At 38.8% G+C, this 27,062-nt stretch overlaps 1 protein-coding gene across 3 annotated transcripts in view; it reads right to left on the bottom strand.

The window, feature by feature from the left end:
• The window catches only part of KIAA1958 (KIAA1958 ortholog), a 175,850-nt gene extending 148,788 nt beyond the window's left edge, over window positions 1-27,062 (bottom strand). For 2 of the 3 annotated variants that reach the window (XM_063696998.1, XM_063696997.1), the window contains exon 1: window positions 26,801-26,932. The gene's annotated coding sequence lies outside the window, so the exon portion shown is untranslated. Of the gene's footprint in view, window positions 1-26,800 lie in introns of all 3 variants that reach the window. The other variant, XM_063696996.1, reaches the window with a different exon arrangement.

Genomic DNA, 27,062 nt, shown 5'->3' with positions numbered 1-27,062 from the left:
TAAACAGACTGTAACACACTCTTATACCAATCACTGAGTTTCAGCCAATCAAAGGCAACCAACTTTTCAAATTGTTTTCACATAAGGCAAACACGGAGTTGTAACCAATCAACTGTTTCCATACCTCACACTTCTGTTTTCTGTACATCACTCTCCTTTTTCTGTCCATAAATCTTCCACCACATGGCTGCACTGGAGCCTCTGTGAAACTGTTCTGGTTCAGAGGTACTGCCCAATTCGTAAATCATTCTTTAATCAATTAAATTCTGTTAAATTTAATTTGTCTAAGGTTTTTTCTTTAACAACAATTCTTATACCAGTAGCACACTGTCTTGATTACTGTGACTTTATAATAAGTCATGTAGCCAGGAAATGTAAGTCCTAAAACTTTATTCTCTTTTAAATGTGTTTTTGCTCTAAGTCCTTAGCATTTCTATAAGAGCTTTATAATCAGTTTGTCAATTTCTACTAAAAACTTTGCTGAAATAGTAACTGAGATTGCAATGAAACTACAGATCAAGTTGAGGAAAACTATCAATCTTAACAATATTGCATCTTCTGAACCATAAAAACAGTATATCTCGACTTATTTAAGCCTTTTAAATTTATATCAGCAATGTTTTACAGTTTTTAGTGTATAGATCTTACATGTATTTTATTAGCTTTATCGCTAAATAGTTAATGTTTTTGATGCTATTACAAATGGTATTTTTAAATGTCAATGTTCAATTGCTTGTTGCTAATATATAGAAATACAACTGACTTTTTTTTTTTAAGAGATGAGGTCTCACTGTGTTGCCCAGGCTTGTCTCCAACTCCTAGGCTCAAGTGATCCTCCTGCCTTGGCCTCTCAAAGTGCTAGAACAATTAACTTCTATGAATTGAATTTCATCCTGCAACCTTCCAAAACTGATTAATTAATTCTAGAATTTCTAGTATTTCTTCTGCAGATCCCACAAGATTTGCTACATAGACAATCATTTTGTCAGTGAATACAGACAGTTGTACTTCTTCCTTTCTAGCCTGAATTTTTTTCCCTCAGTCTGAATTCTTTTCCTTTATCTTGCTTTATCTCACTGTCTAGAAACTCCAGCACAAAGCTGAATGTTCTTGATCTTAGGGAAAAGCATTCAGTCTTAAATTATTAAACATGAAGTTAGCTGTAGGTGTTTCACACATGCCTTTATCAGGTTGAAAAGATCTCTTTTATTCCACAGTTTGCTAAGAGTTTTTTTTTTAATCAGGAATAAATGTTTGATTTTTTCAAATTTTTTTTTTCATTTACAGCAGTCAAATGATCATATGGTTTTCTTTTTTAGCCTGTTAATATAATAAACTGCTTTCCTGAGTTTTGAATGTTAAGCTTGCATTCCATAAACCTACTTGGTTATGATGTGTTTTTCTTCTTATGAATTGCTGGATCATTTGCTAAAATTTTGTCAGGTATTTTTAGAGCCATGTTTATGAGAAATATTGGTCTGTACTTTTACTTGTAATATGCTTGCCTGGTTATGGTGCCTATACTATAGAATCAGAAGGGAAGTATTCTCTCCTCTTTAATTTCCTAGAAGAGTTAGAATATAATTAATACTATGTCTTCCCTAAATGTCTGGTAGAATTCCATAGCAAAGCCATCTGTGTCTGCAGTTTCCTTTGTGGGAAGGTTTTCAACTACAAATTCAATTTCTATAACAGATACAGGACTGCTCAGGTTTCTATTTCTTCCTGAGTGAGATTAGGTGGTTTGTGCTGTTCATTAAATTTATCCATTTTATATAAGTTGTCAAATTTACCTGCATAAGGTTGACCATAAGTCTCTTATTATCCTTTTAATATCTGTAGAATTCACATTGATATTACCTCTCTCAGTCCTAATATTGGTAATCTGTATATCTCCTCCTAATTTTCTATCAGTCTGGCTAGATATTTCTATTTTTAAAATTTTTTAAATTAAGCTTCTCAAAGAACCAGCTTTTGGTTTTATTTATTTTCTATTCTATTTCACTGATTTATGCTCTGATATTTCTTCTACTTTCTTTGGTGTCATTTGCTGTTTGTTTAGTATTCTAATTTCATAAGGTAAAACCTGAGGTCATTGAGTTTATTTGCTATAGTTTTCCCCAAAGTACTACTTTAGCTATATCCCACAAATTTTGATGTCCTCTCCTCACTTCTTTATGTAGCTTAGATTTTATGGTATATCATTTAAAATAATCCTTTGTACACATTCACTTCTCTCAACCCTTTTTTGCTTCAACACAATCTACTGACTGCTTTCACATCAAATTTAAGACCACTAAGCTCGAATGGATCCTTAGTGCATTATACTCATCTCCCTAATCCAGTGACTCTCAAACTTTTCTGTACATCAGAATAGCTTGTTAAAATACAGACTGTCCGCCCTCACCCCCAGAGTTTCTGATTCAGTATGTCTGTCTGGGATGGATCCCAAGAATGTGCATTTCTAACACATTCTCAGATGATATTGGTGCTGCTGGTCCAAGGATCACACTTTGCTCAAATCCATATTTACTCTCCCACTTTCCTAATTGAACATCTCTTCAAATCTCCAATTCCTTTTGCCCCATCCTCCCTCTTGCTGAGGAAACAGAAGCAAGCAGCAGGCCGGGCGCGGTGGCTCACGCCTGTAATCCCAGCACTTTGGGAGGCCGAGGCGGGTGGATCACGAGGTCAGGAGATCGAGACCATCCTGGCTAACACGGTGAAACCCCGCCTCTACTAAAAATACAAAAAAATTAGCCAGGCGTGGTGGCGGGCGCCTGTAGTCCCAGCTACTCGGGAGGCTGAGGCAGGAGAATGGCGTGAACCCAGGAGGCGGAGCTTGCAGTGAGCCGAGATCGCGCCACTGCACTCCAGCCTGGGCGACAGAGCGAGACTCCGTCTCAAAAAAAAAAAAAAAGAAGCAAGCAGCAGATAATTTCCACATGCTCTCAATGCCACATCCACCTCTACCTGCCTACCCCTCTTGACACACCATCCCCTGCTTGATCACTCTGTTCTATCTGTAAAAATCTTCCTTGCTTTTTTGCAAATGCACCAACATTGTCCCCACCTCAGGGATTTTATACTGGCTGCCTGGAATGCTCTTCTCCCCAGATAGTTACACAATTTGCTTCTTCACAACCTTTAGATCTGCATAAGTGTCTCCTTATTAGAAAAGCTCTCTGAGAGTACTGTACAAAAATTAGCAAACCTCCCCTACACATGCCTGGCACTCCCTATGCCCCCTACACCGAACTGCTTTTCTCCATGGCATTTATTATCACCTGACAGTATATTTTGTTGTTTATGTGTCCATTTTCTATGTTTAGCTACATGGAGAATTTGAGTAGAAGAGAGGTATAAGCAGCAGAATTCTTTGGAATTAAAGCGATTTAATGATAACAGAAGAGACAGTATATGTCACCCATTTATCTGAAAAACCCGTGAAAGAAAAGAGGGAAACAGGGACAAGGAGTGGCAGGCTCAAGCAGAGATTTCTTAAGATGCAAAGGCAGATCTGAAAGCACAGGTGCCAGGATCAGTATAAAGAGAAATTTTAAACACGCTGAAGATTGAGAGGATGCGTGGGAATCAAGACTGCTTAAATACCTGGAAGAATTGGGCTCCCAGAGATTTTTGCTTCCGCTTTTCAAGCAGGTATCTACTGAGAGTTGACTATATGCAGGGTGCTGTGGGGAAGCAGTTCATGCTCACTATGACATCTGATTCACTTAATCTTCACAACCACCCTAGGAAGTAGCAATTACCATCCAGGCCTTTTTGCACACAATCAGAGATGTCCCACTGACAGATCTGCCCACTATAAAAATACCACACCAGCTTCTCCCAAACAGTTTCACCTTTCCTTTCTCCCTTACCTTACTTATAACTGATCTTACAAGGTCTCCAACTCCAGGATCTTGTGCAAAGATCTTAGGAGCAAATTTGTGTGGAAGGGGCTGCACCACTTCCTTTAGCACTCAGATGGTTATTAAGCTGCCCACACAGGTAATGAACGGCTTATGCTCAGAGAATCCAGATGCCACCTGACACACACAAACCACCTCTGTTGACTGACTCCCCAGTGTCTTCATGTTAATTCACCCTCTGTTGAGCTCTTGGAGCTATTCCACATAATTTTTCATCACAGTGGCTTCTCCATATCTTTTCTTCCTATTCTTCTTAGTTGCCCAATTTCACCCTCATCCCCTCCACTTTCAGCAAAAAGCCTTCATTCACCAAAAACACAGAGGGCACCAAACAGAAAATGTTTCAACCTCTCTTTCTTCCACTTCAAACTTTCATCTTATTCTCAGGAATGTTCTTTTCCTCTACTGTATCACTATTCCTGGAAATGGTGATAAATGTATGGCTTCCTTTTCAACATCCATAATCCTTTTTGCCTTACCTTACTTACTACACTGACTTGCACCTCCCAAACAATGGTGATAATGAATGTCCTCATCTTGCTCCTGACTTAACCTGCAGGCCTTCAGTGTTTCCTCATTTGGACACCTTCAGTGTTTCCCCATTAAGAATGGGCCTGGCGGGAGGCCGAGGAGGGTGGATCACCTGAGGTCAGGAGTTCGAGATGAGCCTGGCCAACATGGTGAAACCCCACCTCTATTAAAAACACAAAAATTAGCCGGGCATGGTGGCACGCATCTGTAATCCCAGCTACTTGGGAGGCTGAGGCAGGAGAATCGCTTGAACCTGGGGGAGGTTGCAGTGAGCCAAGATCGTGCCATTGCACACTACAGCCTAGGCGACACAGCAAGACTCCGTCTCAAAAAAAAAAAAAAAAGAATGGGCCTGGCTTGCCTTCTTACAACGATGCTTATTTTAAATGTCTCAAGGATAGAACTTCTCTGTGATAAGCTTTCTCCATACGCTATTCTGCTAACACTGACAAAAAAAAAACATTAAATGTATCTACATTGCTCTTTTTAAAACTTTTTACCATATGTTATCTTTTGAGGCATTTTAATCACAAGTCAGCTATTTGTTGAAATGTTTTAGTATCTTCTTTATCAAATAATTTTCTTTCTGAAATGACTATAAATGCAGGCTATGTTTGCTCATTTTGCAAAAGTACTATATTAGTGAATGGCCTATAAAAGTGAAAAAATTTTAAATTGAACCACATAGTTTAACTAGTGGCCAGCAGGGCCAAATAATCTTATAAAAATCTTATTAGAAAAAAAATTACACAATCAGCTTTATGGTACAAACCAGGCAACAGAAAACCGATTTCAAAAATAATCCTCAGATGTTTAATAATGTATATTTTTACAACATGACTTTCAGCTGTTGTTTCACCTCCTAGCTAGGCTGAATCTGATTTTAACCATCCTTCTGGCATTGTACATATGCAGGGAGCAAATGCAATCTATTGAAGCGAAGCGGTGTGTGCAAAAGGGCTCAATTAAATGGTGGAATGTTTCTTGTAAATTAAAGCCCTATTGAATAATCATCTTCCATGCAAATTATCTTTCTTAGGGTGTTCCAACAATGTGCCATCATCGTATGTAGCTGCTTTAATACATGCTTATTTGTAATGCTTGACATAATGAATTCTCCCTCTTTATTCCCTTAGAAATGAGAATGAAAATTTAAGCTTTTTAATTTTTCCTTGCTAGACTGCCTTTGTGAATACACCAGTAAGACACTATTTTTTCATAACCTACAGTGCAGAAGAATGATATAACTAGATGCATACTAGTAGTGTATTTATCTGAAAAAGCAAGTTAAATGGATTTCTGATGGAAAAATAGCATGTTAATCTCTCCTCTCTCAAAAAAGTAAATTTTCCCTGGAAGCTCAGAAGCTCAGTCTCCTAATCCTTTTCAAGCCTTTAAGGTTTCTATTCTTAAAAGAAAGTCATATGCTAAAATGTAAATACACAAAACAGAGATTGTTTGCATAGTCTATCAAGAGTCCACATATTTCCTAAAATGTATACAAAATTATAGGTTGTATATATAGATATGTATTTAATAAGAAAGGAGTCCAAAGATTTTATCCAATTCTCAAAGGGGTCAAAAACCCACAAAAATATTTAGAATTACCACGTAAGGCTAAAAGATAGAATCTCGCTTATAATCTCAGCACTTCGGGAGGCTGAGGCAGGAGGACTGCTTGCGCCCAGGAAGTCAAGACCAGCCTAGGAAATATAGTGAAACCTCATCTCTCAAAAAAAAGAAAGAGAAAGAAAAAGAAAGAAAGAAAGAGAGAGAGAAAAAGAAAAACAGATACAGCATTTTAGGGTTATACTTTGATCTTATAGGTATAGATGTTTGATTGATATCACACAAAACAAACATTCCCATTCGAAAGAATCAAACTGGCCAGGCACAGTGAGTGGCTAAGGGCCTGTAATCCCAGCACTTTGGGAGTCCAAGTCAGGAGGATCACTTGAGGCCAGGAATTCAAAACCAGCCTGAGCAATATTGTGAGGCCCTATCTCTATAAAAAAATAAAAAATTAACCAGATATAGTGGCACATGCCTATAATGGTAGCTACTCAGGAGACTAAGGCAAAAGAATAACTTGAGCCCAGGAGTTCAAGGTTACAGTGAGCAGTGATCACACCACTGCACTCCACCCTGGATGAGACTGAAAACTTGCCTCTTAAAAAGAAACAAAAACAAAAACAAAAACAAAAAACAAAACCTAAAATAGTCAATTCCACACATCTTTTCTAAACATTATTATATGCATATGATATATCAACCTAAGCCCTGAAAAGAGTGACTAGCAAAGGATACAGGGGCTATTTGAGAGTCATATGCCACCCCTTGGACCAGAGCCTAGTGCATCAGCAGAGAGTTGGGAAAGAAAGGCAAATTCAGTGTCACAATTTCATGCTTTATCAGGGTCTCTGTAAATGTATGGCCTCCTTCCCTCTACCCACAAATACTTCTAAAAGTCCTTAGCTTAACTATTAACTAAATCATAAATATTGAAGCACTTAAAAAATTTTTCTCAGAGGTCTAATGTAATGGCCTAGAAATATTCCAAGTGACCTTCAAGTTCCATTAAATACCACAATTGCTACAATAGCAATGACCACTGAGTATGTAAGTACCTGGGTCCTGTTATGAACTCACTATCAAAACTACCACACTTCTAGTTAAGCACAATCTCAGGTTCTATTCAGAATTAATGTGCCCACAGAAACCCTAAATCACAACCCATGATCCGGCAAAAAAAGGCAAAAACTTTCTAATAAAGCTAGTGTGGCAGAAACACTGCAGACTCTATCTGCATTTATCCAGCTGTGTTTACAAGAAAAAAAAAAAAAGCAGTAGCTTGAGCAAGCAAAAACTTCTGAAATTTTAATACTAAAGAAAATAATATCAGCACTGCAAAAAGAGTCCATATTTTTCCCAGTAAAAAAAGTAACGGAACCTTGTGCAACCCCCAAGTACCCAAGCAGTCACAAACATGTATAAATACGTAACACATCAGGACACACTACACATACAAAATTATCCTTAATTACCACGAAGAAAAAACATTCTAACATTTGTTTTTTGTTTTGTTTTGTTTTGTTTTGAAACGGAGTATCGCTCTGTCACCCAGGCTGGAGTGTAGTGGCATGATCTCGGCTCACTGCAAGCTCTGCCTCCCAGGTTCATGCCATTCTCCTGTCTCAGCCTCCCGAGAAGCTGGGACTACAGGCGCCCGCCAACACGCCCGGCTAATTTTTTGTATTTTTAGTAGAGACGGGGTTTCACCGTGTTAGCCAGAATGGTCTCGATCTCCTGACCTTGTGATCCGCCTGCTTCAGCCTCCCAAAGTGCTGGGATTACAGGTGTGAGCCACCGCGCCTAGCCTCTAACATTTGTTTTTACAAATTGCCACAGTACTCTATAAATTTCATTTTTCTCCATACTTCAGATTTTACCAAAAGCTTTACCCTATAGTTCAAAAATTACTTTATAGAAACACAATTTGTTCATTCTTAATTATATCCATTATATGAGTTCAGCGGTCTTCTGTCTCTTTGATACTAAGGGACACTCATGCTAGAATTTGGTGACACATTTCAAAGGAAAGGGGTACATACTCATTGTTCTCTGTTTGATCCCCCTTCACTGCTGTTTGTCAGCTTAAGTCGAACTTTTTATTGCCCTGACCTATACACTCACAAAGCAAAGTTCTTGTCTGCTCCAGTAAACAAGCAATCTTTCCTACAGCTGCCTGGATCCCGTGCTTTGCCTTTCATCACGCATCCTGTCCCAACTTTCATCACCTAACCACTCAGGCCATTTACCTAAATCACAGTATTTCTCTGAATGAAATGAAAGTAAACATCCTTTTCAACAAAATTTGATAACCATCTGTGAAGTGCTACAACAACATACAATTTGAAACCACTATGCTAATTAAAATTATTAGTTTTAAAATGTTCTTAATAAATTACTACATTGCCTGCAAAGTCAAAATAGAGACATATAGACTTCACACCATACAATTCAAGGATTTGTTAAGCTTAATTTTCTTTGCTATCTAGTGTTCAAATATACTCTCTTCTAGATATTTAAGCCTCAGTAATAACATAACCTATGTGCCTGGCACTCTACTCACACCAATTTACCTAATCCTCACGACAACCCCATGGGCTATATACTTAGTATTATACTCATTTTATAAACACGGAAACTAAAGCACTGAGAAGTTATGTACTAATAAGGGCCAGAAACAGGATTCAAAGCCAGGCAGTCTGAGTCCAAAGTCTAGTCTTAACCAGGGTGCTAGCCTAAAGAACTAATTATTGGAAGAATAAAATCAGGTCATTTTCAGCAACATGGATGAAACTGGAAGTCATTATCTTAAGTGAAATAAAGCCAGGCACAAAAAAACAAGTATCACATATTCTTATACATGGAAGCTAAAAAACTTGACCACATGGAGGTGGAGAATGGAAAGACAGATAACAGAGACTGTGAAAGTTGAGTGAGGGGACCAAGGTGAGGATGAAGATAACCGATTTAAAGGGTACACATAGAGTAAGATAGAAGGAATAAATTCAATGTTAGATGGCAGAGTAGGGTGACTATCTTCAATAAAAATGTATTGTACTCCAGCAGTAGACATGCTACATACCCTGACTTGATCACTACGCATTATACACATGTAACAAAATTTTACATGTACCCCATAAATTTGCATAAATAAAAAATGTATATATATCTACACATATATACATATATACACAAATACATACATAAAAAACTTCATTATTGGCATCATATTTGCTATAGTGGTTTTGGCACTGAGAAGATTTGGACAAAACAGACTCAGATTTCATCATTTTCAAAGATTTTCTTGTCATAATCTTATCATAAAGATAAGATTAGGTAAATTATGAATCACAAAAATCACTCCAGTGCTGGATAACCTCAGATTAAATGGGGATGAAACATACAATGAAAGGAACTAGAAGCCAGAGTTCCTTCACTCCTCCAGATCATTTCCCCATCTGTAAAATAAGGGGATTAAAAATAGTTAATCTTGGCAGGGCGTGGTGGCTCACGCCTATAATTCCAGCACTTCAGGAGGCCGAGGCCGGTGGATCACCTGAGGTCAGGAATTCGAGACCCGCCTGGCCAACATGGCGAAATCCCGTCTCTACTCAAAATACAAAAATTAGCTGGGGGTAGTGTGGCACGCACCTGTAATTCCAGCTACTCGGGAGGCTGAGGCATGAGAATTGCTTAAGCCCAGGAGGTGGAGATTGCAGTGAGCCGAGATCGCACCACTGCACTCCAGCCTGGGTGATTGAGTGAGACTCTGTCTCCAAAAAAAAAAAAAGATAATCTCTACAGTTCCTTCTGGTTCGAACCCTGAAAGATTAATACATAATTAAAAAACCAACAACTCCTTAGATGATTTAAGACACTGTTGCCCACCACCAATAAAGCCAGGTTACAGTCAACTTGAGAAAGATCTAAAGTACTTGATTTCTAAGGTATTAAAAGACAGAAATATGCAAAATACTTCGTTTTTAATTATGCTTTTTATTATAAAATATAGCCAAATTATAGAAAGCATGGCATATATATATATATATAATTTATAACCCCAGCACATGAACACTGTTAGCATTTTAGGGTATTTCCTTCCAATCTTTTCCTTATGCATAGCTTTGCATGATAGTCATGATCAGGGAAGGAGGGAAAATGGAAGGAAGAAAAATCATTCTATTTCCTACTTGAACAATTTTTAATAGGGATTTTTCATTTTGCCAGAATGTTCTATATGATCTGCCCTACCCACTACCACCAGCATTATCTGTCCAAACTCTTGCAACTCTTTTTCCTTGCAGCTCTCCGGTCCTTCACTCTAGCAGAGCCCTCGACCTTTTTTTTTTTTTTTTTTTTTGAGACAGGGTCTCGCTCTGTTGCCCAGGCTGGAGTACAGTGGTATGAACACAGCTCATTGCAGCCTCAGCCTCCCTAGTAGCTGGGACTACAGGTATGCATGACCACACTTGGCTAATTCTTTTTATTTTTTGTAGAGAAGGAGTCTTGTTTCCCAGCTGGTCTCAAACTTATGGGCTTAAGCGGTCCTCCCACCCCGGCCTGCCAAAGTGCAGGGATTAAAGGAGTGAGCCACCGCGATCAGCCAGCTCTTGAAATTCTTGTTCCTAGAACATATCAGGGCACATTTCCAACTGACCCTTTGTGCTTGCCGTTCCCTTTGCCTCAAATGCTCTTCCTCCAGATACCTGAATGTCAAGCCCTCTCATTTATTTTAAGTGCTTACTCAAAAGTCACTTTCTCTGTGAGATATTCCTTGGCAACCCTAATCTAAAATGTCAAGACCTTACCCTGAAATATTTCATATCCCCCTTTCCTGCTTTTTTTCTTCCTTCTTAGCACTTATCCCTTACATGTTATTTTACTTATTTATTTTGTTTCTTCTCTATCTCCACTACTAAAATGTAAGCTCTATGAGGGCAAGTACTTTGTTTTTACTGATTTCCTAGCATCTAGAAAAGTACCTAACACATGGTGAATACCCATTAAATATTTGTTGGTTAAACAGTCTCTATAATCATCATTGTAAATGGCTAGATCCAGTTTTATCAAGGATTTAGCCAATAATTCCCCTACTGATGGACATATCGGTTACTGCCAATCTTTTACTATTCTAAATAATGCTCTAATGCAGGGGTCAGCAAACTTTTTCTGGAGTAAGTCAGATAGTAAATATTTTCTGCTTTGCAAGATCTCTATCATAACTACTCAATTCTGCCAATGCAGCACAAAAGCAGCCACAGACAACAAATGGTGTGGGGTTGCACCAGACAAAATTTAGACTGCTTCACTGAATGTTTTTGTGCATGTATCTCTATCTTTTCAATTAGAATTACTAGATAAATTGGTATAAATATATTTATGGCTCTTAATATATTGACACATTGCTTTTCAAAATGATAATCATGGAAAGCGGGGCAACTGGAACATTTACACAGGGCTGGTGCCAGTGCAAGTATAAACTGATACAATTACTTTGGAGAACACATTAAAGCTCAGCATATATACCCCATGACTCAGCAATCTGTCAGGATATTTATTTTGTTTCAGAAGGATTGTGTTAGATATACTGGGAGAAGCACAAGGAATAAATAATGTCTGAGTACTAGTCACATGTATTCAATTTGTAACAGTTAATCAACTATACATATTGGTATGTTCATCTTTTTAAGTATATTATACTTCAAAGTTTTATAAGAAAACAAAGATGTCATATTCCCATCAGCAATACATATGAGAATAACTTCCTCCCCTCCTCCTTTCTACTCACCAGAAATGGGTATTACTTCACTTCATACTTTTGCTAATTTTAGTATTTTAAAAAAGCTTCTGGATTGCCATAGTATTTTGTGTGTGATTATCATGGAGGCTGAACATTTCTCTTCTATAAATTGCTCTACATTTTATCTATTATTTATTAGGGTTTTTTTTTTGTATATCGTGAAAACAAAACAATACAATGTCACAAAGACATCAACTCTTTGTCTATCATATTGCTGCAAGTATTTTCTTTTTGTTTTTTCAAGAAAGAGTGATTTTTAGTAGGGTCTGCTCCACGTGAGCCCCCATGCTGGACCCACTAATGAACAGTTATTAGAAGTCATAGATGGGAGCTGGGGTCTAGCATTAGGGTTTCGAATCTTGGCTCTTCTGTGCAGTCTGCTGTGTGACCTCATGCCCTTCCCGTCTCTCTATGCCACAGTTTTCTCTGCCTGAAATGCTTGGCTACCAGCTCTGCAAGGTGTTGGCTCCTCTTTATTTTTTAAATCTGAAAGGGAAGATTTTCTTCTTAGACCAATTGAAGACTTGATTGAAAGAGGCCTTCCTTGTTATTCTCCATTGCAGCCCTGGTTGGCTGCCCTCTTGGCAGCGTTCTCACTTCTCAACTTGGTTTCATTTTGTTTTTTTCAAGAGACAGGATCTCGCTCTGTTGCCGAGTCTAGAATGCAGCGGCGCCATTATAGCTCACCATGGCCTTGAACTCCGGGGCTCAAGTGATCCTTCCATTTCAGTCTCCCAAGCAGCTGGGACTACAGGCATGAGCCATCATGCCTGATTAATTTTCTCTTTTTTTTTTGTAAAGACAAGGGTCTTGCTTTGTTGCCCAGGCTGGTCTCAAACTCTTGATCTCAAACAATCCTCTCACCTCAGCCTCCCAAAGTGTGCTCTTTCCTTTTTAATTTCATTATTTTGTTGAAAAAACAAAGTTTTTTGAGTTTGTTTGTTTTGGAGACAAGGTTTGGCACTGTCACCCAGACTGGAGTGCAGTGGCATGATCATAGTTCACTGCAGCCTCAACCCTCCTAGGCTCAAGAGATCCTCCCACTTCAGCCTCCCACCTCAGCCTCCCAAGTAGCCAGGACCACAGGTGCATGCAACCATGCCGGGCTAATTTTTTTTTTTTTTTTTGTAGTGATGGGGGTCTCCCTATGTGGGCCAGTTTGATCTTGAAACTCCTGGGATCAAGCAATCCTCCTGCCTCACTCAGCCTTCCAAAATACTGGGATTACAGGTATGAGCCACCAAGCCCAACCAAGTTTAAACTTTCACATGGCCAAACCAACTAACCTTTTTATCAGTGCGTCGTTTTTCTCAAAAATATTATACAGAACTACATTCTTTTATATTCAATAAGAATATTGTTTATTATGTAATGTGCAAGGACATGTTTATTTCTCAGGCCAATAGTATGTTCTTAGATGACTAAGTAAAGTAACTATAAAATATCTATTTGATGATTAACAGGAAAGCATCAAATAAAAATGATATTAGGCTGACCACGGTGGCTCATGCCTATAATCCCAGCACTTTGGGAGGCCAAGGCAGGAGGATTGCTCAAGCCCAGGTGTTCGAGACCAGCCTGGGCAACATAGTGACACCTTATCTCTAAAAAAAAAAAAAAATTAATGATATTAAGGTTGATCAATAAGATAAATTTTGACACCAAAACTAATTTGTAAAGCCAGGCGTGGTGTTTTGCCTGTAATCCCAGCACTTTGGGAGGCCAAGGCGGGCAGATCACTTGAAGTCAGGAGTTCGAGACCAGCCTGGCCAACATGGCAAAACCCCATCTCTACTAAAAATTCAAAAATTAGCTGGGCATGGTGGCACTCACCTGTAATCCCAGCTACTCAGGAGGCTGAGGCACAAGAGTCGCTGGAACCAGGAGGTGGAGGTTGCAGTGAGCTGAGATCGCGCCACTGCACTCCAGGCTCGGCGACAGAGCGAGACACTGTCTCAAAAATAATAATAATAAAAATTTTAATAGGAAAACCCCTAAACTTCTGAGGCAATCACTTCATTAATGGAAAGTGCAGATTTTATACCTTAACCCAGTATATAAACATATCATTAGAAAAATGTAGATAGGAGGCCGGGCGCAGTGGCTCACGCCTGTAATCCCAGCATTTTGGGAGGCCGAGGTGGGTGGATCATGAGGTCAGGAGATAGAGACCATCCTGGCTAACATGGTGAAACCCCATCTCTACTAAATATACAAAAAATTAGCCGGGCGTGGTGGCGGGCACCTGTAGTCCCAGCTACTCGGGAGGCTGAGGCAGGAGAATGGCGTGAACCTGGGAGGCGGAGCTTGCAGTAAGCTGAGATCACGCTACTGCACTCTAGCCTGGGTGACAGGGCAAAACTCTGTCTCAAAAAAAAAAAAAAAAAAAAAAATGTAAATAGGAAATACAGTTTGTGTTAAGACTTTTATCTACCAGAAAGCAACCAGCCAGTTGGCCAAAAAACAATGTAAAACTATATACGTATCAAGAAGATATTCATATTCCAAATATACTCATAAGCAAAATATTATCATAGGCAGAATATTATGAATATATGCTTTTCAATGAATATATTCATATTCATTAACAAAATTCAAAAGGAAAATATTTCTAAGACTACATTATCATATGACCCACAACTTTTAAAGCAGAACATTCCTTAAAATGCTGCTGTGAAGGTAGAATGGGAGCACCTTCAGCTAAAATTTCACAGAAATCTTCAAAGGCTATTTATTATAGAAAACCATATAGAAGATTCTCAAAAAACTAAAAACACAACTACCATACTAATCCAGCAATCCCACTGCTGAGTATTTATCCAAAGAAAAGAAAACCAGTGTATCAAAGAAATCAGTGTATCAAAGAGATTATCTCCACCACCATGTTTATTGTAGTACTTTCACAATAGCTAAGACATGTAATCAAACCAAATGTCCATCAACCGATGCATGGATAAAGAAAATGTGGTGTATACACACAATGGAATACTATTTATCCATAAAAAGGAAAGAAATCCCACCATTTGCCACAACATGGATAAGCCCGGAGGACATCATGTTAAGCAAAATAAGTCAGGCACAGAAAAATAAATGCCACATGTTCTCACTCATATGTAGGAGATTCTAAATTTTTGAGCTCATGGAAGTAGAGAGTAGAACTGTGTGTGTTAGAGGCTGGGAAGAGTAAAGGGAGAGGGATGGATAGAGGTTAGTCAACAGATACAAAATTACAGCTAGATAGGAATGAGCTCTGGTGTTCTGCAGTACTGTAGGATGAATATGGTTAACTATTATTTATTGCATATTTTCAAAAGGCCAGAAGAGAGGATTTTGAATGTTCCCAACACAAGGATGGGTGTCCTAATTACCCTGATTTGATCATTATACGTTGTATACACATATTGAAATATTATTCTGTATCCCAAAAACACGTAGAATCATTCCATCTCAACTAAAAATAAAAGGGGGAAAAATCACTCCACTCTACACATAAGATTATGCATTTTATGGAAGTTATATCAACATAAAAAAACTTTAAAAGAATCTTCAAAGGCTGTTTAAACAAGATTTTGGTAAATCCGTGAATTTTATGGATTTTAAGTTGGGTTGATTGATCCTTCCTTGAATTGGCTGTAGTAAACCGGTCTAAATTTATTGTAAAACTTCAGAGCTGAAAAACTTAAGCGAATTTTCCAGGGAGGAGAAAGAAAAATCTTGAAAATTTCTCCATATCTGCTTGGGTTCATCCAGATGCTAGAAAAGGATTCCTTTGGTAGGTTTCTAAAAACAACTGAACTGCCACCTTTACTTAAGCTATGTTTAAAGAACATCTTCACTAAAAATGATTTTAATCTTAAGTTTTCTCCAGGAGATAAACTTTAGTTACATGGTAAATTCACTAATGTAGAACTCCTTGTTTTCAGAAGATGTCAGATAAACAAAGTCAATAACTGTGCCAGAGTTGTCATGAAAATGTTAACAACCTTAGTCACTTAGAGAAGAATTAAACTCCCTGCAACAAATATATGTTGGCTTATCACTATAAATCAGATACACTGGAAAAGCTATTACTAATCAGATTATTGCATATCTTATCCTTTCTTGCCTAATGAGGTATTTGTCCCCTTTGATCAATAGGGAAAATAAGTCTTCTAACATAACAACAACAACAAAAAAACTACTTAAAAATAAATAAAGGACTCCTAAGCAAGCAAGACAACAGATGCTGAGTTTTGGACTCTCCTCAAATCTAATCATACAAATATGTTAGAAATGGTGGGGGGAGCAGTGGAGAGGCTGGTAGAAACAGAAATCTAAAAAGGTGATAAAACTGTATTGAACCTCCCCAAGTTTGCATTTTCGACATTAAAGTTTACTTTTTAATTAAAAGTTTTAAATTGGAGAGTTAAAAAAAAAAACTGTATTGAACCTAGCACATACACAAGTGAGTACCACTGAAACTGGAAATCTGAATAAGAGTGGTGGATTTTATCAATGTCAGTGGATTCATTTGCTAGGGCTGCCATAATAAAATACTACAGACTGGGTGCCTGAAACAACAGAAGTTTATTTTCTGACAATTCTGGAGGCTAGAATTCTAAGATCAAAGTGTTGGCAGGCTTGGTTTCTTTTGAAGCCTCTCTCCTTGGCTTGCAGATGGCCTCCTCCTTGCTGTTTCCTTCAGAGTTTTTTCCCCTATGTGCATGTCCCTAATGTCTCTTTTTGTGTCCACATTTCCTCTTATAAGGACACCAGACTGGATTATATTAGGGCCCACTCCAACAATCTTATCCTAACTTACTCACCTTTTTAAATGCCCTAGCTTCTAAATACAGTTACATTAAGGTACTGGAGGGTTGGGGCTTCAACATATGAATTTGCAGGGACACTACTCAGCCCATAAACAGTCAATATCCTGGTTGTAATATTATAAATATAATTTTGCAATATGTTACCACTGGGGGAAGCTGAGCAAAGCATGCAAAGAACCTCTCTGTATTATATCTTACAACTGCAAGTGAATCTACAATTATCTGCACAGGAAAAATAAAAACACCCAGAGATGGGAGGATAACAAAATAGGTGGACAATAACAAAAGACAAAATATTCAACAATATCAGGTGATAGGACAGTCCTATGGACACCAGATAAGTAGGTAGGGCTAAAATGCCCAAAAAACAGAACCTACACAGAATAAGCAACTGGGCAGATGAAGGGAGAAAAAGGAGAGTTCTAGTGATTGTAAGAGCTGGGAAAGAAGAAATTACCATCAAAAAGAGAGGATCTTTTTTAAGTGAAATTGTATCTAAGAACAACCAGTAAAGTTTCTGAGCTTCAGGGGGAGAATACGAGACCACAAGAACCTAAGAGGCTTTAGGAAGAACACCGTGGACTAGAATCCAAATCAAACAAAGAGGCAGGAGTGGGAATAAAGGAAAGAGATACCCAGAGGAGGTTAATCTCAGAGAACATCAGAGAGGAGGTCACATCAAGAAGCCACATTTTTTCCTTTATGTTGAAACATACACTCAGAAAAAGGCAGCAATAAGTGAACTTGCTGATATTTCACAATTTCACAAACAGAACCCACTTATATAACCAGCAACCAGTTCAAGAAACAGAAACTTTCCAGCAGCCCAAAAGCCTCTACTTTCTCTGTTCTCATCAATACTCCCCCAAGGGTAGCCCCTATTCTGGCTTCTAACAGAACAGAATGATTCTGCCTGTTTGAGGACTTTCTATATATGCAGGCATACAGTATAAACTCTGCTCTGTCTGGCTTCTTTAGCTCAACATATGTCTTTGAGATTCATACATACTACTGCATGCAGCTGTAGACTGTTTATCATTCTCATCGCTCTACAGTATTCCATTGTGTAAATATACCATGATGTATTTATTCAATCTGAGTCAGTTTAATATTGCTGTATAACAAATCACCTAAAAATTTAGTGGCTTAAAACAACAATTTCTTATTTCTCACAATTCTATGTTTTCTGGGTAGTTCCTCCTCTGGCTTTACCTGGACTTGTTCACATGGCTACTTTTAGCGGGAAGGAAGGTCAGCTAAACTATAAGGTCAAAGATGACCTCACTCAAGTTTGTCAGTAAGTACTGGTCATTGGCTGGGCACCACGATTCTCTTCCAAGTAACCTCTCCTACTCCAGGACGTCCTTATATAGTGGTCTCAGGGCATTATTCCCCAGAGTATGTAAGTGCTTATCAAGCTTCTGTTGCATAATGCTTGCTAATGTCCAACTAGCCAGAGCAAGTTACACAGCCAAAGTCAGACTCACTGTGGAAGGGAACAACAATAACTGATGGCCATTTCAACAGATTTCAGTTTGGAGCAATGACAAATGTGCTATGAGCATTCTAGTCCATATATTTGGGTGAGTATGGATCTTAGAGTAGAACTAATGAGTCACAGGATTTGCAGCATATGTCCAGTTTTAGTAGATATGGCCATACAGCTTTCCAAATTGCTGTACCACTTTACATTTCCATTCCAGTTTACACGTCGAATAGCAGTGCAGGAGAATTTCAGCTATCCTACATCCTCATACTTGGTATTTTTCATCTTTCTCATTTAGCCATTCTAGTGAGTGTACAATGGTACCTCATTTTTATTTTAATTGAGTGGCCATATTTTTAAAATACTTCAGATAAGCAACAAAGGAGAAAATCTTCAAACTATAAAACCAGGAAAACTGTATTTGTCAATTTCCACCTCCATCACAGAAACCTTCTCCAAAAGTACAGGTAAGTCCATCTAATTTAAATATGACCAAGAGAGAACAATTAAAAAGCACAGTAAGAAAAAAAGATGAGAACTGTAACGTATTTCAAAATGAATAAGAGGAATTAAGAAAATAGCCAGGCACAGTGCCTCATGCCTGTAATCTCAGCCCTTTGGGAGACCAAGGCAGGAGGATCACAAGCCCAAGAATTCAAGACCAGCCTGGGCAACACAGCGAAACCCATCTTTACAAAAAAAAAAAAAAAATTCAGCTGGTAGTGGTGGCACACATCCACAGTCCTAGCTACTTGGGAAGCTGAGGTGAGTGAATCCCTTGAGCCTTGAATGACAGAGAAAGGCCCTGTCTCAAAAAGAAAAAACGGGAAAAAATTTTAAAATGATAGAAGCTATGGAAGAACAGCATACATCAGAAATTGAAAAACTAAAAAATGAATCTTGCCAGATAAGAGGATGTACAATAAGAAATGACAAAGTTCATGACAGAACAGGAAAGAAAAAACTCAGAAAGGAAGTGAAAACTAAAAAGAACACTAAACTTAATAGATAGGTACCACCAGATACAGTGGCTCACGCCTGTAATCCCAGCACTTTGGGAGGCTGAGGCAGGTGGATCATTTGAGCCCATGAGTTTGAGACCAGCCTGGGTGACACGGTAAAACCCTGTCTCTACAAAAAACACAAAAATTAGTAGGGCATGGTGATGCACATCTGTAGTCTCAGCTACTTGGGGCTAAACTGGGAGGATCACCTGAGGCCAGAGATGTTGACACTGCTGTAAACCATGATGGTGCCACTGCATTCCAGCCTGGGTGACAGAGACTGTCAAAAAAAAAAAGCGATAGATACCATGAAAAATACATTGAACACACTAAAGCATAAAATAGAAAAAAACATAAAAATAGAGCAAATATAAAAAATAAGAAAAAACAATACTAAGGAATAGATATAAGAAGATCCAATGTACATATAATAGGAGGCCCCAAAGAGAGAAAATGAAAACAAGGGAACACATTACTAAAAAACCATAATTGATGAAAATATGAAAAAACACTTGAGCCAATGTAATAAAAAACACTGTGTATCTAGGAGAATTAACAGGGAATGGTCAACAGACATTCTAGTAAAATTATTGGTTTTAAATATGAAGAAAAAGCCCTTGGGTATCTAGGCAAAAAGATAAAATTAAAGAAAGAAAATCATATTGGTATTAGAGTTTGACAACAACACATTTTACCAGAATAGAATAGGACTCAGCAAACTAAGGCTTATGGACCAAATCCAGCCCGCTGCCTGGTTCTGTAAATTAAGTTTTATTGGAACAGTCAGGCTAGTTCATTTACACACTATCTATAGCTGCTTTTGCAATGCAATGGCACAGTTAAGTAATTGTGAGGGAAACCAGTGATCCATAAAACCTAAGATAATTATTATTCAGTCTTTTACAGAAAAAGTTTGCCAACTCCTGCAAGAGAGTAACATTTTTAAAGATAGTTGAGGGGAAAAAAAATGTGAGTCAAGTATTTTTATTCAGTCAAAGTGACCTTGAACTATAAAAGCCACAGATAAACAGTGTTAAATATGAAAGGCAAGGGATACATTTCACATGAGCCACTACAAGAATTCAATGAACTTCAGACTACTAGATGATTACAGAAGCTTTACCATAAGGACTTCTGTTGCACACTGAATATATTTAACTGTAAAACTAAGACTAATGCAAAGGTAACACAGTAGCATATGATTCACATATGGCAAACAGACAGAATTGAGAAATCTTGGGCAGCAAGAACTGACTGACCCAGGGGCTTGATTATGTATGGAAAATGGGATTAAGAATAAAGAAGGAATCAGAGATAACTCCTAAATTTCTGGACTGGGAAAATGGATGGAAGGTGGTACCAACTCACTGAGCTAAGGAATAAAAGAAAAGACACAGATGTGAAGAGGTCAGTAAGTCTGGGGCATGTTGAATGTGAAATGCTTGTGGAAAATTAAGTGAATATATCCAGTCGTAGTAGGACACAAAGATGTGGATTTCAGGAGAAAAGCCCCGACTAGATATTAGATTCAGGAATCATCAGACATGCGTGAAAAGACCAAATAGTGCATAACTTACCATGAAAGCAGCAAGACCAATAGCTGAAAAAAAAAAAAAAAAGCACCAAAAGAAACAAGTCCTCAGAACTCAGAAGAAAATAACAGCATTAGCACTTCCACTGAATTTGGCCACAATAATATTCTCCAGTATTCCAAAACAACTATTAAGAATTTTGGCCAGGCACAGTGGCTCAGGCCTGTAATCCCAGCACTTTGGGAGGCCCAGATAGGAGGATATCACGAGCCCAGGAGTTCAAGACCAATCTGGGACACACAGGCCTCATCTCTACCAAAAAAAAAAAAAAGTGAGCTGGGCTCTGGGTGTGCACCTGTGATCCCAGCTACTCAGAAGGCTCAGGTGAGAGGACTGCTTGAGCTCAGGAGGTCGAGGCTGCAGTGAGCTGTGATCACGTTACTGCGCTCCATCCTGGGCAACAGAAAAAGATCCTGTCTCAAACAAACAAAAAAAGGATTTTGTACTTTAAGTCATTAAAAATAAAGCATTTAAAAACAATGAATATGAAGAGTGAAAAACAAAAAGCCTTTAGCTACTTTATTTTTAATGACTATATATAGAGTTGATCATATTGCTATGTATTGGGGCCTGGGATTCAAGTGAAAAATTGCCAACAAAATCCCACATGTGGAGTGAGGTATGTATGTACGTATGTAGGTAGGTAGGTATACATGCATGAAAGGCAGTAGGTAGAGGGATGGACTGTGTTACAGGCTGAACTGTATTCCTCTCAAATTCATCTGTTCACATCCTAAACCCTGGTACCTCAGAATGTGACTTATAGGGGAAGTAAGGCCTGGAATAGAGGTAATTAAGGTAAAATGAAGTCATATGTGTGTGCCCTAATCCAATGTAAGTGATGTTCTTAAGAGGAAATTAGGACACACAAATACACAGAGGGAAGACCAAGTGAAACCACCTTAGGAAGACAGCCATCCATCAGCCAAGACAGGGGCCTTAGAAGAACTCAACCCTGCCAACACTTTGAGCTTATACTTCTAGCCTCCAGAATTGTCAGAAAATAAATTTTTGTTGTTTAAGACAACCAGTCTGTGATTCTTTGTTACGGCAGCCCTAACAAATTAATACAAGCTGAGAAGAGGAAGTAGTCCTAGCTGGTTAAGAATTCACACATATTGTCAACTCCGTCCCAGAAATATGAAGTCCTATAACAGAAAAAAGGATAGAGCTTTTGATATATGGTGATTATGCCTTAAATCATGCAAGGAAAATATTTTTAAAATAATAAGTATTTCCAGAGGAAAATATAAGAAAAAACTGAAGGGATAGAATATTTGCAATTAAAAAAGGACAGAAAAGGTTAAAACAGTATCAGTTTTGAAGAAAACCAAGAATAAAAAGAGAAGCCAACCAAGATGTATCCTATGCATGAAATGAAAGTTAACCAAAGAGTAAATGAATCATCTAAAAACAATCCAGAGAAGCAAGGGAAAGCAATGGAAACAACTTTGGATAATTATTTAGAATTAAAAAGAGTTATGTGTATGTTAAGTTCAGCTAATGAAATCTTTGATGATTAACAAACAAAAAACATTTTCAGGCATTAAGTGAAAATATATTTCCAGTAGGTTTTAATGGAATTTTGGTTCTTTGCAGGTTTCTTAAGGAAAACAAAAAAACAAAAAAAAAACAAAACAAAAACCAGCTAATAATTACTAGCCATTCCATACATATTACTTTTTGTTCTGTCTCTGGAGCTAAAGAGGCCATAGATTTCCAGAGGAGAGTAAGGTGAAGGAGAAAGCTATTCTCTAACTTGCAGCAACCAAGGGGGGAGCTACTCCCTGGTGCTAGGTTGACCAAAGTTCATGCAGAGAAGAAAAAAAGCTAGAGTAGAAATTCAGCATTTTATGGTAAGATTTTTAATGTTTTTAAATATTGCTTCAACGTTTTAACGTCTTCTTAAACTTTTTTAAAGTTATGGCTGGACGTGGTGGTTCACACCTATAATCCTAGCACTTTGGGAGGCCAAGGCAGGAAGATCATTTGAGTCCAGGAGTTCAAGACCAGCCTGGGCAACACCGCAAGACCCCATCGCTACAAAAAATAAGAAAAATTAGCTAAGTGTGATGGCACGTGCCTGTAGTCCCAGCTACTTGGGAGGCTGAGATGTGATCCTTTGGGCCCAGGAGTTCGAAGAGGCAGTAAGCTATGGTTGCACCACTGTATTCCAGCGTGGGTGACAGAGTGCAACTGTGTCTCTAAAAAACATTATGTTATATCTCACATCAAAGCTGTATAATTTCTCTTTTGATACATAATGTTACTTCCTTTCAGTATAAGAATATCACTGTTGTCCTAGACCAAGATTCTTTGCTTTCCATATTATTTTCAAGTGTAATAACATGTTTCTGAAATACATCTTCTTTGTCACTAGAGCCATTAGCATTACCAGTATGAACACTAACAGTGAAAAAGCTCTCCAACTGTTTAAGTGTAAGACTTTGCAAAACAAACTTGAATACGGCTGCATAATTTGCCTTTCTCCAGAAAAGCCTATTAAACTTTGTTGGCATTGGATACAAAATAAAATTCAAAAATTTGCATTTTCAGTACTTTTGGTTTCTTGACCTTTATTTGAATTTGAGACTAAGCTTTACCAAACAACAGAATTTACACAGTAACTAGCCAACCACAGTCCTCATTATGGAATCTATGCAGTGCATTTGTTACCTAGGAAACGGACCAGAGCACAGGCAGAGTGCAATTTCAGTCTAGCAAAAGAATTCTCCAATCATGCTAGTAAATAAAGTCCATAAATCAACTAATCAGAAGCAAAGTCAAGAAGTATCACGTAAGAGTTAAGCTCAATGGAAACTTTTTTAAAGGAAAAAAAGAAACCTGTGGGGCTTCCTCAGGCAACTATGTAGATCTCTTAAGTAAATATTATGAGCAGGTTTCTTTACAAACACAAACTGTCAGAAAATAAACTGTTCAAAATAAATGGCTTCTCTCCAATCTTCAGCTTCTCTATTTTTGACAGTACTTAAGAGAAAAAGCTTCTTTAGAGCCAGCCTCATACATCTGGTACCAGAATATTAATCCAAGAATGAAATCTGCATTTTCAGCAAGCAGCATGGTGTTGGTGCTGTTGTTAAACAATGCAGGATGATGATAAAGGCTGGAATGAGAGGTCACTGTCCACACCTCTCACAGCCGGACCTGCTTCCCCACCAGGCTACAAAAAAATGTCAAAAAGAAAGACTTGAAAGTCACAGATCTATTAGAAAGAATAAAATTGTTACTTTTCAGCTTTCCATTTATTGCTAATGAAAACACTAGTCATTTGAGCATTCCAGTTAACATAAAGTGGCCATTTTAGGCTTCTTGTAATGATACTACATTGATAACCAATAAACAGGAAAATGCTAGAAAAGTCCATGGATTTTAAAGCCTATCAAATTTAACTGTGGACGGCTTAATGTTGTTTTAAAAAGAGAAGGTGGTAAATGTCAGCTATATTTAAAAATCCAGTTTTACACAAATTCAAATTTTCTGGAAGTAGCACTTATTTGTCAAAATAAATGAAAAAAATTTCAAACATGAAAAATGAAAAATAATTTATATGCCTTCCTCAACACCAACTTACCAGAAAGGAAATCAGTTGAAAATATGTAAGGTTCTCTGGAATGCTTCTGATTACACTAAAATATTATTGCTAATTACACAAAAAACAAAAAATTCTTATCTACCTATCAGTCAAAAAAAAAAACAAAACACAAAAACATAAACAAAACTAGGTGTTATCTTTTAGCCAGCCCACATAAAGACTACATTGATGATCTCAGAAAACAGGCACAACTACAACTTTGCCAAAACAATTCTCAGTACAGGCCACACTCGATGCTTAGCTACACAGTGACTCTTTGTTAAATCTTATCACTACCACTGACAGCCTTGTAAATATATAAACAAGCAATTCAATTGTTAGCTTATCTTTTTAAAATATTTTAAAGAGCTAAGGAAGAGTACGTATATCTAAGTGCTGAAATTCTGAGAGTGGTCTAGAACTCCATTCCTGGATTCACGATAAAGCCTGATCAAATTTCAATACCTCTTCTCTTTGGGCTATTACTAGGAATGGAGAGGGACAAGGAACGCTAGTCAAGGGCCTACCAGAGCCACATACTGAGCTCTGCTTCTGTGCAGAATTTAAATTCATTTACCTAATGCAGACTGGAAGTCAAAGCAGAAACTAGTAAAATTTTATCAACTAAAAGGGATTGGCTTGATCACTGCTAGGTTTTAAGTAATGTGTGTATAAATCTACACTCCAGGCATTTACAAAATTAGGCATGCAATAATATTAATCTGTTTAACTGGGACAAGAATCTAGATAAATTTTTCTCCTAGAAAAAAGCACTATTTTAAGCATACTAAACTTTTTATAACGACAAAAATCAGTTTGTCTTTAAAAAAGTGCATTAAATTGTACACTGTTTACTAATTTTTAAACCTTAATGAAAATTTAAATACATAATTTTCCACGTTTTTCCTTCAAGTTTAGATGATAATGCTTTTTGTTTTTTTAGGAAAACCTCTATTTTTTACATATGACTGTCCATATAATTGTATGCATGGCCCCCAAAACTGCTTCTTCGTTTTTTTAATCTCCTGGGTAACTGTCAGACTTAAGTTTGTCAATATAAATTCTCACAGGGTGGGCAAAAAAGAGTTTCCAGAACGGAGCAGCAGATTGAGATTAATACAGGTATAAATCCATACCCGCATATTAAAAATCTGAATCTGTAAAATTAATTTTCTGGGTGCTTATTCAACCTCATTTATTATTTGAGTATCTACAATACACAGCAACCGTTCATGAAGAAACTTAGCTAGCTAATCAAATAAGACAAACCAGAAACATCACCCTACAGTATTTTTCAAAACACTGTATCCATATCCATGCACAACCCAATCGTTGGGTTATATACATGGAATAAAATAGGAAAGGCACAATCCTAGGGGGGAAACTCAATTCTGACATTCATGGTCTCATGGGTAGGGAAAGATCTCATATCTTAAATCAGCAGAAATAAAGGCTTCAGCCTGAAGGGAAAGCTAGATCATTGTTTATTGCACTCCAATTTAACCTCCACCATGGAAGCTGTCACTACCTGACTGGCTTGTTAGCTGTTTATTTCGTCGGGAGAGGATTCCGTCTTGCGAATCCTAACGAGTTCGGGAAAAAACAAAACTTTACTCCTAAACTTCAAAACACACACACACACACGCACACACACACACACACTAAATATATATAATTGTAAAAATCACAGCCATGTTCATTTTTTTTTTTAAGTCCCAATCTAAAACCTTAAAGAAAAAAAAAAGACTTGAAAGAACCAAAAACATTCTTTGATTTTGGTTTGACGTTGTTCAGTCCAACCTCCTCCTACCCCGGGGAATACATTTCTCGATATATTTGATAACAAACACAAATCACTTTGCGCAGCCTCAGATGGGGGTGGGGGGGCGGAAGAGCCTTTTGGAGAAAGCCCTCCTCCGTTAGAAACAATAAATAAGGGAGCGAAGCCATGCACGTTCCTTCACACACGCCCCAAACGCACCTCGGCGAGCCACCCGAGGAGGAAAACTAGTGGGGCAGAGCCCTGAACCACCTCTCTTTCTCCATAAGCATCTCAAGACTTGGAAACTAAGAGGACAGACCTTTTCCTCCTCCTTCCCGCCCTCCTTCCCACCTCCGACAGACCCAAGAGCAGGAGCGGGGGCGCCAGCCCCACGCACTGCGCCTGCAGCCGCCGCTGAGACCCGAGCTGCCAGGCGGCGGGGCGGCCCGGGGCAGGCGGACCGGAGCCGCCGCCGGGGGTCTCTGCGCCTCGCACCCCCAAGCCCGGCGCTGCCGACGAGCGGCCGCCCGGGTCCCTGCCCTCGCTCCGGCCTCGCTCCCCCGAGAGGAGACAAAAGGAAGGTTCAGCCGGGTCACCGCGCGGCCGCTGACGGGGAAGCAGAGTCGACCCCGGCGCGGCCGCCCCCCACACAAAGGGGCTCCCCGCCTGGGTCGCGGCGTCGGCGCGCTCGTCCCCGCCCCGCGCGCGGGCTCTCACCCACCTGCAGGTGTCTGTGCGTCTGTCCATAGGAACGCGGTCGGCGGGGGGGGCCTGCGAGAGCCTTGCAGCCCGGGCTGGACGGGACGGGCCGGAGGGGCGCGAGGGCGGGAGGAGAGCGGCCAGAGGGCCGGGCACCGAAGGTAAGTGGCGCGGGGAAGGCGCCCGGCGGGCGGCGGACCGAGGAGCGGGGCGCGGGGCGGGGGCGCCAGCCTGGCTCGGCCGACCGCCGCGCGCCGCTCCGTGCGCCCCGAGCTCCGCGTGCC

This window comes from Gorilla gorilla, chromosome 13 (genome assembly GCF_029281585.2).
Source record: "Gorilla gorilla gorilla isolate KB3781 chromosome 13, NHGRI_mGorGor1-v2.1_pri, whole genome shotgun sequence".
NCBI lineage: Eukaryota > Metazoa > Chordata > Mammalia > Primates > Hominidae > Gorilla > Gorilla gorilla.
This window is presented reverse-complemented; position numbering and strand designations above follow the sequence as displayed.